This window comes from Salmo salar, chromosome 16 (assembly GCF_965601325.2).
Source record: "Salmo salar chromosome 16, fSalSal1, whole genome shotgun sequence".
NCBI classification, from domain to species: Eukaryota; Metazoa; Chordata; class Actinopteri; order Salmoniformes; family Salmonidae; genus Salmo; species Salmo salar.
In genome coordinates, this window is record NC_138306.1 from 13,741,850 (window position 1) to 13,759,744 (window position 17,895).

At 43.7% G+C, this 17,895-nt stretch overlaps 1 protein-coding gene across 10 annotated transcripts in view; it reads left to right on the plus strand.

Annotated features, from left to right (window-relative positions):
* LOC106573224 (liprin-beta-2) overlaps positions 1-17,895 on the plus strand; it is a 129,935-nt gene that overhangs the window by 21,320 nt on the left and 90,720 nt on the right. The window lies entirely within an intron of this gene.

A 17,895-nucleotide genomic window follows, 5' to 3' on the forward strand; every position in this document is an offset into this window, starting at 1 on the left:
AGAAAATCTCGGTCGACGAGCAGGGATACCTTCTACGTCAACACCATGACCAGCTGGCACAACTGGAGACGGCTATGGAAGAGGTTCTTTGCAGTGTGCAACGTCTCGAACATACCCAGGAGGTGTTGCCGTCAACTAGCGGAGGATACTCTACAACCAGTCGACCCAGCGAGCCAGCACAACCGCACATTCAGCAACCTGCTCAGGTCAGTGATGCCCGTTTGTCCCTCCCGGATAAATATGATGGCACCCCATCTAAATGCCGTGGATTCCTACTTCAGTGCTCCCTCTACTTTATGTGCACCAGATGGGCGCTCCCACCACCGAGAGGTCAAAGGTTGACACGGTTATTTCTCTGCTGACTGGGCGAGCGTTGAAATGTGCCACGGCTGTCTGGGAAAGAGGAGAGGAGGAGCTAGATACATATGAGGGGTTCATGGCTCTGTTCAAATGCCTCTTTGATTATCCCCTGGATTGCAGAGACGGGGGTGAGCGCCTACTCCAATTACAGTAGGGGGACCAGACGGCTGCCAAGTAAGCACTCACCTTCCGGACAGTAGCAGCATTCAGCAGATGGAACAAGTCGGTGCTTCGTACACTATTCAGAAGAGGTCTGCACGAGTAGGTCCAGACGGAACTGGCTTGTCGAGATGACAGCCTCTCCTTGGAAGCACTCATTGCGATGGCTATCCGTCTGGATAACATACTTCGGGAGCGTTGGTACTCTCATCGCTTTTCTCCCTCCCTCAGTGAACACTCTGGATCAGAGCCTGAGGGGCAGGGGTCACACGCCTCCCCGCGGCAGAGCGACACAGATGGAGACAGCTGGGGCTCTGTCTGTATTGTGGTCAAGGAGGGCACCAGCTCCAGCGGTGTCCGGAACTTCCTAATCCGGGATCCAAAAGAGCAGAGGGACGGTCACGTGATCTTCCACCTCCTGGGACAGGAGTGAGTATTCCATCTTCACTTTCTGCAAAACTCTTTTTGGTGTCCATCACACTAGTTGACTGTCCCTCATGTACTGTGTCTACAGCGTTAGTGGATTCCGGTGCTGTGGGGAACTTTATTAACCAGACCCTTGCCTCCTCTCTTAACCTGTTAGGGCTAGGGGGCAGTATTTACATGGCCGGATAAAAAAAGTACCCGATTTAATCTGGTTATTACTACTGCCCAGAAACTAGAATATGCATATAATTATTGGCTTTGGATAGAAAACACCCTAAAGTTTCTAAAACTGTTTGAATGGTGTCTGTGAGTATAAAGAACTCATATGGCAGGCAAAAACCTGAGAAGATTCTGTACAGGAAGTACCCTCTCTGACCATTCCTTGGGCTTCTTGGCTCTGTTTATTGAAAATTTAGGATCTTTGCTGTAACGTGACACTTCCTACGGCTCCCATAGGCTCTCAGAACCCGGGAAAAAGCTGAATGATGTAATTCCAGCCGCTGGCTGAAAAACTTTAGCGCCTTTGGTAAGTGGTCTATCAGAGGACCATCAGACTGAGGCGCGTGCACGGGGCGACTATGGATTATTTTGAACCAAACCAACATTTGTTATTGAAGTAGAAGTCCTGGGAGTGCATTCTGACGAAGAACAGCAAAGGTAATACAATTTTTCTTATAGTAAATCTGACTTTGGTGAGGGCTAAACTTGCTGGGTGTCTAAATAGCTAGCCCTGTGATGCCGGGCTATCTACTTAGAATATTGCAAAATGTGCTTTCACCGAAAAGCTATTTTAAAATCGGACATAGCGAGTGCATAGAGGAGTTCTGTATCTATAATTCTTAAAATAATTGTTATGTTTTTTGTGAACGTTTATCGTGAGTAATTTAGTAAATTCACCGGAAGTTTGCGGGGGGTATGCTAGTTCTGAACGTCACATGCTAATGTAAAAAGCTGGTTTTTGATATAAATATGAATTTGATTGAACAAAACATGCATGTATTGTATAACATAATGTCCTAAGATTGTCATCTGATGAAGATCATCAAAGGTTAGTGCTGCATTTAGCTGTGATTTGGGTTTATGTGCCATTATATGCTAGCTTGAAAAATGGGTGTCTGATTATTTCTGGCTGGGTACTCTGCTGACATAATCTAATGTTTTGCTTTCGTTGTAAAGCCTTTTTGAAATCGGACAGTGTGGTTAGATTAACGAGAGTCTTGTCTTTAAAATGGTGTAAAATAGTCATATGTTTGAGAAATTGAAGTAATAGCATTTCTAAGGTATTTGAATAACGCGCCACGGGATTCCACTGGCTGTTACGTAGGTGGGACGAAATCGTCCCACTGGCCCTAGAGAAGTTAACATCATCTCATACCCGCTCTCCTTTCCTTTCCCGGTTCAAGCCCTCGATAATCGGGCACTAGGATCCTTAACCATCACACGCATCACCCAACCACTCACAGTGGAGTCCATTCATCAGGAGAACATCCCCTTCTTCACCAGTTCACAAGATCATCCTTGGCCTCCCTTGGCTCCAACGCCATAACCCCACCATCTCATGGTCGAGGATGAGATTCAGACTGGTCACCCAAATGCCGGAGGACCTGCTTCCCATCCCCTGTGGTTCCACGTCGGTTGAGTCCTGTGGTTGCCCTTCAGCCCAACATCCCGGAGGTATACCAAGACCTGCGGGAGGAATTCTCCAAGACCCGCACCACCTGTCTTCCACCTCATCACCCCTGGGACTGTGCCATCGACCCTCTGTCGGTGGCTGAGACCCAGGCCATGGAGGATTACATCCAAGAGGCGCTCCAATATTTCATCTGCACGGAATCCGCTAACGGAGTACATACGGACAGCGAGGAGGCTGAATCCGCGGCAAGCAAGGTGGGCCCCTTTCTTTGCAAGGTTCGACTTCACGCTAACCTATCGCCCAGGTTAAAAAACGCCAAGGCCGATGCCCCATCTCTACGATTAGGGAGATGGTCCTGTCCAGAATGCACCTATAATCCAATCCTCCCGAGTCGTATCTTCTGTGGTCTGGGACGTAGATGTGGACATTCGCCAGGCTCTGGAGAGGGAGCCTGCACCCACTTACTGTCCTCTACGTTCCCACAGGGATAAGGGATCGGCTGCTGACATGGGCACACACAGCTGTCGTTGCTGAACATCCAGGTATTTCTCACACTACCCAAGCCATCTTTGAGAGGTACTGGTGGCCCACCTTGGCGCAGGACGTCACTCGCTACGTCAACTCCTGTTCCGTATGTGCCCAAACCAAATCACCCCAGAAACCCTCCAGCAGGGAAACTCCTTTTCCTTCCCGTGCCTCAGCGTCCCTGGTCCCATCTATCCATTGATTTTGTTACTGATCTCCCCTCTGCCGGGTTTCACCACCATTTTGGTGGTTGTGGTTAGATTTTCAAAATCCTGTCATTTTAATCCTTCTTTCTGGTCTCCCTACTGCTCTCCAGGTCGCTGAGGCAATATTCCAGCAGGTCTTTCAGCAGGCATTATGGCCTTCCAGAGGACATCGTCTCTGACCGTGGCCCCCAATTCACATCATGGGTATGGAGAGCCTTTATGGAGAAGCTCGGGGTCACGGTCAGCCTCACTTTTTTGGTATAGGCCTCAGTCCAATGGGCAGGTGGAGAGAATGAACAAGGAGCTGGGGAGGTTTCTGAGAAGTTACTGTCAGGACTGGCAGGGAGAGTGGGCTCGATTCCTATCATGGACAGACTGAGCACAGAACTCGGACTCCATTACCTCCCCTATATCTGGCACTCCCTTAGGTTCTTTCCCCTGTCAGTATTGTTCCTGTGTTTATGCGTAGGTGCTACTGTTATGTTGTCTTGTTCCATGTTTGTTTAATAAAACATTTCACCTGCACCTGCTTCTCGACACTCAGCGTCTCCGTTACACCTCCCTTGTGCTTGAATAAGGTTACTAATTAGTGAGCAGCCACACCTGGTTGTTTAGGTCTTAATTGAAAGGAAAAACCATCAGACACTAGGCCCTCCATGGAATGAGTTTGACACCCCTAGTGTACTACATTGTTAGCAGCTAGTAACGTAAGCATTTCACTACATCCGCTATAACATTGCTAAACTTTGTACACGACCAATAAACTTTGATTTGATTTGTTGGCCACTTTACTGTTAATTTGTTACAGTAAGTTCTAATGGACTTGATACACTTCAACAATGGTATCCTAATGTAGGGCAATAGCTTGGGCCCTCAGATCCTCAAAGTTATACAGCTGCACCATTGAGAGCATCTTGACTGGCTGCATCACCACTTGATATGGCAACTGCAAGGCACCCGACCGCATGGTGCTAGTACATCACTGTGGCCAAGCTCCCTGCCAATCAGGGCCTCTATACCAGGCGGTGTCAGAGGAAGGCCCCAAAAATTATCAGATTCCAGCCACCCAAACCATAGACCAGGGTTCCCCAACTGGCGGCCCGCAGGATGAATTTGGACCGCGGGTGGTTTTATTTTGCCCCCCAAGCTTTCTGAGCAATTTTGTTTTGAATGTATAATTATTTTACATTTCATTGTTGGACGTAAGACTGCAAAAAAATCAGCTCTAAGTGATTTTAATAAAAAAGATCTGTTCCCAAGTATTCCCACGCATAATAGAGAGGCGTGATCATATACATATGTAAGCAAGATTAGAAATTATTGTTTTAGCCAAACATACAGTGGCAAGAAAAAGTAGGTGAACCCTTTGGAATTACCTGGATTTCTTCATAAGATGTGATCTGATCTTCATCTAAGTCACAACAATAGACAAACACTAATGACACACAAATTATTGTATTTGACTATATTGAATACATCATTTAAACTTTCCCAGTGTAGGTTGGAAAAAGTATGTGAACCCCTAGGCTAATGACTTCTCCAAAAGCTAATTGGAGTCAGGAGTCAGCTAACCTTGAGTCCAATCAATGAGACGAGATTAAGAATGTCGGTTAGAGCTGCCCTGTCCTATAAAAAACACTCACAAAATTTTGAGTTTGCTATTCACAAGAATCATTGCCTGATGTGAACCATGTCTTGAACAAAAGAGATCTTAAAATACCTAAGATTAAGAATTGTTTACTTGCATAAAGCTGGAAATATTTACAAAAGTACCTCTAAAAGCTTTGATGTTCATCAGTCCACAGTAAGACAAATTGTCTATAAATGGAGAAAGTTCAGCACTGTTGCTACTCTTGCTAGGAGTGGCCGTTCTGCAAAGATGACTGCAAGAGAACAGCGCAGAATGCTCAATGAGGTTAAGAAGAATCCTAGAGTGTCAGCTAAAGACTTACAGAAATCTCTGGAACATGCTAACATCTCTGTTAACAAGTCTACGATACGTAAAACACTAAACAAGAATGGTGTTCATGGGAGGACACCACTGAAGAAGCCACTGCTGTCCAAAAAAAACATTGCTGCACGTCTGAGGTTCACAAAAGAGCACCTGGATGTTCCAAAGCGCAACTGGCAAAATATTCTATGGACAGATGAAACTAAAGTTGAGTTGTATGGAAGGAACACACAACACTATGCGTGGAGAAAAAAAGGTACAGCATACTAACATCAAAACCTCATCCCCACTGTAAAGTATGGTGGAGGGAGCATCATGGTTTGGGGCAGCTTTGCTGCCTCAGGGCCTGTAAAGCTTGCTATCATCGCCGAAAAAATTAATTCCCAAGTTTATCAAGACATTTTGCAGGAGAATGTAAGGCTATCTGTCCGCCAATTGAAGCTCAACAGAAGTTAGGTGATGCAACAAGACAACGACAAAAAACACAGAAGTAAATCAACAACAAAATGGCTTCAACAGAAGAAAATACGCCTTCTGGAGTGGCCCAGTCAGAGTCCTGACCTCAACCTGATTGAGATGCTGTGGCATGACCTCAAGAGCGGTTCACACCAGACATCCCAAGAATATTGCTGAACTGATACAGTTTTGTAAAGAGGAATGGTCCAAAATTCCTCCTGATCGTTGTGCAGGTCTGATCCGTAACCACAGAAAATGTTTGGTTGAGGTTATTGCTGCAAAAAACAGGGTCAACCAGTCATTAAATCCAAGGGTTCACATACTTTTCCCACCCTGCACTGTGAATGTTTACACAGTGTGTTCAACAAAGACATGAAAAAGTATAATTGTTTGTGTGTTATTAGTTTAAGCAGACTGTGCTTGTCTATTGTTGTGACTTAGATGAAGATCAGATCAAATTTTATGACTAATTTATGCAGAAATACTGTGGCTCAGTTGGTAGAGCTTGGTGTTTGCAATGCCAGCATGGTGTGTGCAACACCAGGGTTGTGGGTTTGATTCCCACGGGGGGCCAGTACAAAAAAAAATGCATGAAATGAAATGTATGCATTCACTACTGTAAGTTGCTCTGGATAAGAGCGTCTGCTAAATGACTAAAATGTAAAAATGTAATTCGAAAGGGTTCACATACTTTTTCTTGCCACTGTATCTGTTTGGGCTTATTGCTGTCAATTTGTAATGTACAAATTATTTGTAATTATGTTCTGGCCCCCCGACCATCCACTCAAGAAAGAATTGGCCCGCGGCTGAATCTAGTTGACGATCCCTGCCAAAGACTGTTCTCTCTGCTACCTCACGGCAAGCAGTACCAGTGCGCCAAGTCTGGAACCAACAGGACCCCGAACAGCTTCTACCCCCAAGCCATAAAGCTGCTGAACAAGACGGCTCAATAGCTAATCATATGGCTACCCAGACTACCTGCATTGTCCCTGTTTTGCACTAACTCTCAAGGACTGACTCTATCCACACACCCTGGACTCTACCCACACACTCACATACTTACACTGACACCCCAACACACACATACACACGCACACACTAAATACACCCACACACACATAGGTGCACACATGCATACTGACTCCACACACACACACACACACACACACACACACACACACACACACACACACACACACACACACACACACACACACACACACACACACACACACACACACACACACACACACACACACACACACACACACACACACACTTTCAGACTCACCACATATGCTGCTGCTACTGTATATTATCTATCCTGTTGCTTAGTCACTTCACCCCTACCTACAGTTGAAATCAGAAGTTTACATACACCTTAGCCAAATACATTTAAACTGTTTTTCACAATTCCTGACATTTAATCCTAGTAAAAATTCCCAGTCTTAGGTCAGTTAGTTAAGATCACTACTTTATTTTAAGAATGTGAAATGTCAGAATAATAGTAGAGAGAATGATTTATTTCAGCTTTTATTTCTTTCATCACATTTCCAGTGGGTCAGAAGTTTACATACACTCAATTAGTATTTGGTAGAATTGCCTATAAATTGTTCAACTTGGGTCAAACATTTTGGTAGCCTTCCACAAGCTTCCCACAATAAGTTGGGTGAATTTTGGCCCATTCCTCCTGACAGAGCTGGTGTAACTGAGTCAGGTTTGTCGGACTCCTTGCTCGCACACGCTTTTTTAGTTCTGCTCACAAATTTTCTATGGGATTGAGGTCAGGGCTTTTTGATGGCCACTCCAATACCTTGACTCTGTTGTCCTTAAGCCAATTTGCCACAACTTTGGAAGTATGCTTGGGGTCATTGTCCATTTGGAGACCCATTTGCATCCAAGCTTTAACCTCCTGACTGATGTCTTGAGATGTTGCGTCAATATATCCACATCATTTTCCTTCCTCATGATGCCATCTATTTTGTGAAGTGCACCAGTCCCTCCTGCAGCAAAGCACCCCCACAACATGATGCTGCCACCCCTGTGCTTCACGGTTGGGATGGTGTTCTTCGGCTTGCAAGCGTCCCCCTTTTTCCTCCAAACATAACGATGGTCATTATGGCCAAACAGTTCTATTTTTGTTTAATTAGACCAGAGGACATTTCTCCAAAAACTAAGATCTTTGTCCCCATGTGCAGTTGCAAACAGTAGTCTGGCTTTTTTATGGCGGTTTTGGAGCAGTGGCTTCTTCCTTGCTGAGCGGCCTTTCAGGTTATGTCGATATAGGACTCGTTTTACTATGGCTATAGATACTTTTGTACCTGTTTCCTCCAGTATCTTCACAAGGTCTTTTGCTGTTGTTCTGGGATTGATTTGCACTTTTCACACCAAAGTACATTCTTCTCTAGGAGATAGAACGCGTCTCCTTCCTGAGCGGTATGACGGCTGCGTGGTCCCATGGTGTTTATACTTGTGTACTATTGTTTGTACAGATGAACGTGGTACCTTCAGGCGTTTGGAAATTGCTCCCAATGATGAACTAGACTTGTGGAGGTCTCCAATTTTTTTCTGAGGTCTTGGCTGATTTCTTTTGATTTTCCCATGATGTCAAGCAAAGAGGCACTGAGTTTGAAGGTAGACCTTTGAAATACATCCACAGGTACACCTCCAATTGACTCAAATTATGTCAATTAGCCTATCAGAAGCATCTAAAGCCATGACATCATTTTCTGGAATTTTCAAGCTGTTTAAAGGCACAGTCAACTTAGTGTATGTAAACTTCTTACCCACTGAAATTGACATACTTTGAATTATAAGTGAAATAATCTGTCTGTAAATAGTTGTTGGAAAAATTACTTGTCATGCACGAAGTAGATGTCCTAACCGACTTGCCAAAACTATAGTTTGTTAACAAGATATTTGTGGAGTGGTTGAAAAATGAGTTTTAATGACTCCAACCTCAGTGTATGAAAACTTCCGACTTCAACTGTATATAGCTACCTAAATGACCTTGTTCCCCTGCATATCGACTCCAGTGGCGGTCGTGCCATTTTAAGATGAGGGAGGACAATTTTATTTTCTCCATAAGCATGGAATTATTTCATTTACAGCATATTGGATGACTCATTCATATTCCATTCACCCAGTTCAATGTCACAGCGAGTGGTTTAGGCAACCTCATGATACTCTAATTTTCCCTATACCCATCATGAGGTTGCTACAACATAACCTATGAATTCAAGTTTACAACGTAGGTACACACAGGTTGAGAGAATAATTTGAGGTGACAGATAGTGACACATTCAATACCGCCTTGCACACTCTTGTCTGCATCTTTCTTATCTAGGGTGTAATCATTAGTCCAATATTTGCAAATGATAGTTTCTGTTGGACAAATTCAGGAATGTTTATCCCCGTTTCGTTCCGTTTGCTTCCGTTTAGAAACGATTTTATCCAAAATCAGCATCATGAATACACCCCTGATCACGCGTAAACACAGTTAACTTTCATGGCAGCCACGTTGTATTCCTTCTTGCATCTATGCGCTCTCCTCTTACCTTTTCCCTTCGCTTGTGAACTTCAATGCACAACACATCAGGATTATGTGATCAGGCAAAAAAGCCTTTCTAAGCCAAACTACATCATAACCGCTACACACAGCCTACATCGTTCTCACCATATTAGCTAAAGTAACGTCATAGTCAACATAGAATCTAACACATTAGTAAACCCGCTACAATCATGCAGTAATGTTACATTGTACAGGCAGTAAGCAGTTTTGCACATAAATTAGTAAAACCAAAAGCTTACCTTGACTTGGAAGAGTTCTAGTGTTTTGTTGGATAGTCATAGCCAGCTAGTTAACATAGCATCCCTCTGTTTGAGCAGGGTGTTTGAGTAGGCTAAACTAGCTAGCGGCATTTGCTAGCTAAGCAAGTGAATTTGAAAGTGAAAGAAAATGTAGAAATTTCTCTCTATTGCTCTCTTTCTTCTCCTTCATTTTGGAATAAATGAATTTGTTCAAAACTGTTCAGCTATTGTCTTTCTCTCTCTTTGAGTCAACTACTCACCACATTTTACGCACTGCAGTGTTAGCTAGCTGTAGCTTATATTTTCACTACTAGATTCATTCTCGGATCGTTTGATTGGAGGGACAACATGTTAGTTAATGCTGCAAGAGCTGTGTATTTCAATAAATTATTTGGTGACGTGAATATATTTAGTATAGTTTTATCCCAAAATTATCTTTTTAAATGTTTTACAATTAAAAAAATAATAATATTCACTGAGGAGGATGGTCCTCCCCTCCCTCCTCTGAGGAGCTTCCACTGATCGACTTGGTACTGGTACTTGTAATAATTATTTCTGACTTGTTATTATTATTTGGAGCGCTATGGCACTTACACCATTTAAGCTAGAATTGAATTGAAACATTGACATATGTTTTATTTACCTTTATTTAACTAGGCGAGTCAGTTAAGAATACATTCTTATTTTCAATGACGGCCTAGGAACAGTGGGTTAACTGCCTTGTTCAGGGGCAGAATGACAGATTTTTACCTTGTCAGCTCGGGGATTCCATCTTGCAACCTTTCGGTTACTAGTATAACACTCTAACCACTAGGCTACTTGCTGCCCCATATGTAGAATGATCTGGATTAGGTGGTTTGCATACAACATTTTGATTTGTTTTATACTTTTAAACTTTTTGTCCTTTTTTTTGTCCTCCATCCACTTTCATGGGATTTCCTCAGCATTCTATTCACTGTAGAAACAGAGGTAGCTATTCAAAATGGTCTAGCTTCTTGGCCAATTAAGCTACAAGACCAATTTAAAACCTTCATGCTATCCTAACTTCAATAATCTATAAATATAAGCATTTGCATAGATTAGCATAATAAAAACACCACCAATAACTCTTGAACTGTTCAAACTAGAGACACCAAACGTGATGTCATATGTTTACGTTATCCTAACTTCAAAGCTTTCAGACACCTTGACGTTTTCCACATTTTGTTAGGTTACAGCCTTGTTCTAAAATTGAATAAATCATTTTCCCCCTCAAAAATCTATACACAATACCCCATAACAACAAAGCAAAAACAGGTTTTTAGACATTTTTGCAAATTTATAATAATTATTCAGACGCTTTACTCAGTACTTTGTTGAAGCACCTTTGGCAGCGATTATAGCCTCAAGTCTTCTTGGGTACAAGCTTGTCACAACTGTATTTGGGGAGTTTCTCCCATTCTTCTCTGCAGATTCTCTCAAGCTCTGTCAGGTTGGATTGGGAGCGTTGCTGCACAGCTATTTTCAGGTCTCTCCAGAGATGTTCGATCGGGTTCAAGTCCGGGCTCTGGCTGAGCCACTCAAGGACATTCAGAGACTTGTCCCGAAGCCACTCCTGCGTTGTCTTGGCTGTGTGCTTATGGTCGATGTCCTGTTGGAAGGTGAACCTTCGCCCCCAGTCGGAGGTTCTGAGCGCTCTGGAGCAGGTTTTTATCAAGGATCTCTCTGTACTTTGCGCCGTTCATATTTCCCTTGACCCTGACCAGTCTCCCAGTCCCTGCCGCTGAAAACCATCCCCACAGCATGATGATGCCACCACCATGCTTCACCGTAGGGATGGTGCCAGGTTTCCTCCAGTCGAGACGCTTGTCATTCAGGCCAAAGAGTTTAATCTTGGTTTCATCAGATCTTGTTACTCATGGTCTGAGAGTATTTAGGTGCCTTTTGGCAAACTCCAAGCAGGCTGTCATGTACCTTTTACTGAGGAGTGGCTTCCGACTGGCCACTCTACCATAAAGGCTTGATTGGTGGAGTGCTACAGAGATGGTTGTCCTTCTGGAAGGTTCTCCCATATCCACCCTTATGTAGACCTAGAGGGTGCTAATTTAAAAAACTCACAAAAGCTCTGACGAAGGCTGTGTATTCTATTTCCAGCAAGTACACGCTTGTTCGCTCGTTCGCGTTTCGTTTGTCTTGGCCTTTAATCTACACCTGTTGTTTATGAAGCATGTGACAAATAAAATGCAATTTGATTTAATTTAAGCTCTACCAAGGCCATGTCTTCAAGACATACATTAGATTGTACAGTAGCAGACAGTAGACCGGGGGTACTCAAGTACTTTTTGAGAAAGTTCGGTAACACAAATTTCCTAGGTGGCAGAGGTCCGATGGATAATGTTTTTTATCGGCGTAGTAACAAACCCCCAACTCGCAACCCATGCAACCCCAAACTGTTCACACCCCTCTTGTTGGCGGAGAGAACATTTTGCAGTTTTACAACTTTTGCATGGGGCAGAGTTTTTTCTTGCTATTTTAAAGCTCATTTTCTGCAATTCTATGCATTTTTCCATGTCTTATGCACGTTTATACAATACCAGGGGTCAAAGCCCGACTGAGCAAAAACAACAGGCCATGATTACTTTAAGACATGAAGGTCAGTCAATCCGGACAATTTCTAGAATTTTGATAGTTTCTTCAAGTGCAGTCACAAAAACCATCAAGCGCTATGATGAAACTGGCTCTCATGAGGACCGCCGCAGGAAAGCAAGACCCAGAGTTGCCTCTGCTGCAGAGTATAAGTGCATTAGAGTTACCAGCCTCAGAAATCGGCAATTAACTGCACCTCAGATTGCACCTCACAGAGCTCAAGTAACAGACACATCTCAACATCAACTGTTCAGAGGAGACTGTGTGAATCAGGCCTGCATGGTGAAATTGCTGAAAGGAAACCACTACTAAAGGACAGAAATAAGAAGAAGAGACTTGCTTGGGCCAAAAAACACGAACAATGGACATTAGACCGGTGGAAATCTGTTATTTTGGTTTCTTTGTGAGATGCAGAGTAGGTGAACGGATTATCTCTGAATGTGTGGTTTCCAACGGTGAAGCATGGAGAAGGGGGTGTGGTGGTGTGGGGGTGCTTTTCTGGTGACACTGTCTGTGATTTATTTAGAATTCAAGGCATACTTAACCAGCATGGCTACCACAGCATTCTGCAGCGATACGCCATTCCATCTGGTGTTCGCTTAGTGGGACTATGACTTGTTTTTCAACAGAACAATGACCCAACACACCTCCAGGCTGTGTAAGGGCTATTTGACCAAGAAGGAGAGTGATGGAGTGCTGCATCAGATGACCTAGCCTCCACAATTACCCGACCTCAACCCAATTGAGATGGTTTTGGGATGAGTTGGACCGCAGATTGATGGTAAAGCAGCCAACAAGTACTCAGCATATGTGGGAACTTCTTCAAGACTGTTGGAAAAGCATTCCAGGTGAAGCTGGTTGAGAGAATGCCAAGAGTGTCATCAAGGCAAAGGGTGGCTACTTTGAAGTATCTAAAATATATTTAGATTTTTTTAACACTTTTTTGGTTACTACATGATTCCATATGTGTTATTTCATAGTTTTGATGTCTTCACTATTTTCTACAATGTAGAAAATAGTAAAAAAATAAAGAAAACCCTTGAATGAGTAGGTGTGTCCAAACTTTTGACTGATACTGTGTGTGTATTTCAAATAAACATATATATATGTTTATTTGAAAAAAGGTTTCGGGACCCGCGGACCCAATTGACCCTGTGTCTGCTGCCCACTGTGCCAGTTGAATATAGGGGCAGTAGACTGCATTATTCTCTCTGGCCTGTCCATTAGTGGTTTGCAGTACCAGGGAGCCCTGATGTCCTCATGGCCTTTAACTGCAGGCTTTAATTGGGTTTGTATAATCAGGCCAGTTATTAGAATACTACTGTCTGCTGCCCACTGTGCTGCTGTTACACAGAGGAGCTGTCACTACAGAGGCTCTGAATAAATGGAGCCATCACCCTCAGCCGTGTCCAGCTAAATCTGAACAGCCACATAATTAACACTGTTGACGCCTGGCTCCTTTCAACGAGCTGCCTGCTTCTCCCTGCCTGCCTGTCCGACGTCTACAGTTGCCTTTTGTCTCAGAGGCCTATGCCTGTGTTTCGCCAACGCCTCACAGTCAATGGTCACATCTATCATTTTTCCAGAGAAGATTACTTGAATAATAATAGATATGTTTCCATTCTGTCATATGATAGTATGGAGATAGTTTGTGGGAATGAAATACTTAAGTATTTAAAGCCCTGTTCAAGATATTTCTATTGACTTTGATAATTGGAACTCATCATAGGTTGATGTGTGAGACAGATGTATTTCTTGGCACAACAATCAAATTATCAGTCACGCTTTACTCGGATCCCTTTTGAACTGTATTGAAAACAAACCTGGTACTCTTCAGCAGTGGAGGCAAGGGTGGGGGTGGAGGGGTTGCATTGCTAACAGAGTTAGCGCAATGATATGCTAGCTGTTCCCATAGACTTCCAGTCATTGAGCCAACGATTATTCATTTAAAAACGTGTCTCGGTAGAAATTCTCAAAGACCCCAGCCACCCCAGTCATAGACTGTTCTCTCTACTACCGCATGGCAAGCGGTACCGGAGTGCCAAGTCTAGGACAAAAAGGCTTCTCAACAGTTTTTACCCCCAAGCCATAAGACTCCTGAACAGGTAATCAAATGGCAACCCGGACTATTTGCATTGTGCCCCCCCAACCCCTCTTTTTATGCTGCCGCTACTCTCTGTTTATCATACACTGCTCAAAAAAATAAAGGGAACACTTAAACAACACAATGTAACTCCAAGTCAATCACACTTCTGTGAAATCAAACTGTCCACTTAGGAAGCAACACTGATTGACAATAAATGTCACATGCTGTTGTGCAAATGGAATAGACAACAGGTGGAAATTATAGGCAATTAGCAAGACACCCCCAATAAAGGAGTGGTTCTGCAGGTGGTGACCACAGACCACTTCTCAGTTCCTATGCTTCCTGGCTGATGTTTTGGTCACTTTTGAATGCTGGCGGTGCTTTCACTCTAGTGGTAGCATGAGACGGAGTCTACAACCCACACAAGTGGCTCAGGTAGTGCAGCTCATCCAGGATGGCACATCAATGCGAGCTGTGGCAAGAAGGTTTGCTGTGTCTGTCAGCGTAGTGTCCAGAGCATGGAGGCGCTACCAGGAGACAGGCCAGTACATCAGGAGATGTGGAGGAGGCCGTAGGAGGGCAACAACCCAGCAGCAGGACTGCTACCTCCACCTTTTTGCAAGGAGGAGCAGGAGGAGCACTGCCAGAGCCCTGCAAAATGACCTCCAGCAGGCCACAAATGTGCATGTGTCTGCTCAAACGGTCAGAAACAGACTCCATGAGGGTGGTATGAGGGCCCGACGTCCACAGGTGGGGGTTGTGCTTACAGCCCAACACCGTGCAGGACGTTTGGCATTTGCCAGAGAACACCAAGATTGGCAAATTCGCCACTGGCGCCCTGTGCTCTTCACAGATGAAAGCAGGTTCACACTGAGCACATGTGACAGACGTGACAGAGTCTGGAGACGCCGTGGAGAACGTTCTGCTGCCTGCAAAATCCTCCAGCATGACCGGTTTGGCGGTGGGTCAGTCATGGTGTGGGGTGGCATTTCTTTGGGGGGCCGCACAGCCCTCCATGTGCTCGCCAGAGGTAGCCTGACTGCAATTGGGTACCGAGATGAGATCCTCAGAACCCTTGTGAGACCATATGCTGGTGCGGTTGGCCCTGGGTTCCTCCTAATGCAAGACAATGCTAAACCTCATGTGGCTGGAGTGTGTCAGCAGTTCCTGCAAGAGGAAGGCATTGATGCTATGGACCGGCCCGCCCGTTCCCCAGACCTGAATCCAATTGGCGTTGTAGGGAGGTCATACAGGCACGTGGAGGCCACACACACTACTGAGCCTTTGACTTGTTTTAAGGATATTACATCAAAGTTGGATCAGCCTGTAGTGTGGTTTTCCACTTTAATTTTGAGTGTGACTCCAAATCCAGACCTCCATGGGTTGATAAATTGGATTTCCATTGATTATTTTTGTGTCATTTTGTTGTCAGCACATTCAACTATGTAAAGAGTATTGTAGTGTTCCCTTTATTTTTTTGAGCAGTGTATATGCATTGTCATTTTAACTATACATTGATGTACATACTACCTCAATTGGGCCGACCAACCAGTGCTCCCGCACATTGGCTAACCGGGCTATCTGCATTGTGTCCCACCCACCACCCGCCAACCCCTCTTTTACGCTACTGGTACTCTCTGTTCATCATATATGCTAAGTCACTTTAACCATATCTTCATGTACATACTACCTCAATCACCCTGACTAACTGGTGTCTGTATGTAGCCTCCGTACTCTTATAGCCTCGCTACTGTGAAAGCCTGTCTTTTTACTGTTGTTTTATTTCTTTACCTTTATTGTTCACCCAACTTTTTTGCACTATTGGTTAGAGCCTGTAAGTAAGCATTTCACTGTAAGGTCTACACCTGTTGTATTCGATGCACATGACAAATAAACTACGATTTTATTTGATTTTCCAACAATTGTTTGCTGACAGATTATTTCACTTATCATTCACTATATCACAATTCCAGTGGGTAAGAAGTTTACATACACTAAATTGACTGTGCCTTTAAACAGCTTGGAAAGTTACAGAAAATGATGTCATGGCTTTAGAAGCTTCTGATAGGTTAATTGACATCATTTGAGTACATTTTAGGTGTACATGTGGATATATTTCAAGGCCTACCTTCAAACTCAGTGCCTCTTTGCTTGACATCATGGGAAAATCAAAAGAAATTAACCAGGAACTCAGAATTTTTTTTAGACCTCCACAAGTCTGGTTCATCCTTGGGAGCAATTTCCAAACGCCTGAAGATACCACGTTCATCTGTACAAACAATAGTACGCAAGTATAAACACCATGGGATTATGCAGCCGTCATACCGCTCAGGAAGGAGATGTGTTCTGTCTCCTAGAGATGAACATACTTTGGTGCGAAAAGTTCATATCAATCCCAGAACAACAGCAAAGGACCTTGTGAAGATACTGGAGGAAACAGGTACAAAAGTATCTATATCCACAGTAAAACAAGTCCTATATTGACATAACCTGAAAGGCCGCTCAGGAGTGAAGAAGCCACTGCTCCAAAACCGCCATAAAAAAGCCAGTCTACGGTTTGCAACTGCACATGGGGACAAAGATCTTACTTTTTGGAGAAATGTCCTCTGGTTTGATTAAACAAAAATAACTGTTTGGCCATAATGACCATCGTTATGTTTGGAGGAAAAAGGGGGAGGCTTACTAGCCGAAGAACACCATCCCAACCGTGAAGCACGGGGGTGGCAGCATCATGTTGTGGGGGTGCTTTGCTGCAGGAGGGACTGGTGCACTTCACAAAATAGATGGCATCACGAGGAAGGAAAATGATGTGGATATATTGAAGCAACATCTCAAGACATCAGTCAGGAAGTTAAAGCTTGGTTGCAAATGGGTCTTCCAAATGCACAATGACCACAAGCATACTTCCAAAGTTGTGGCAAAATGGCTTAAGGACAACAGAGTCAAGGTATTGGAGCGGCCATCACAAAGCCCTGACCTCAATCCTATCGAAAATTTGTGGGCAGAACTGAAAAAGCGTGTGCGAGCAAGGAGGCCCACAAACCCAACTCAGCTACACCAGCTCTGTCAGGAGGAATGGGCCAAAATTCACACAATTTATTGTGGGAATCTTGTCGAAGGCTACCTGAAACGTTTGACCCAAGTTAAACAATTTGAATGCAATGCTACCAAATACTAATTGAGTGTATGTAAACTTCTGACCTACTGGGAATGTGACGAAATAAATAAAAGCTGAAATCAATCATTCTCTCTACTATTATTCTGACATTTCACATTCTTAAAATAAAGTGGTGATCCTAACTGACCTAAGACAGGGATTTTTTACTCAGATTAAATGTCAGGAATTGTGAAAAACTGAGTTTAAATGTATTTGGCTAAGGTGTATGTAAACCTACAACTTCAACTGTAAATATATATTTTTTTATATCAGAAATATCAGATTGTTTGCAGCAGTGGCAAGACTTTATCTGCGAAATTAGTATAGGGGAAGTTTTGCCCCAAGCTCACCAACCATCAGCTCTGTCAACAGCTGAAAGAACGAAGACATTCACAGTGTGTTTAAATCCCGTAACCTGGGGGGTTACTCAGGGGACGTGCTGTTCTCTCTGTTTAAGAGGGTAGATGCTGACGGCTGTAAAGCAGAATGACAGAGGGTGGA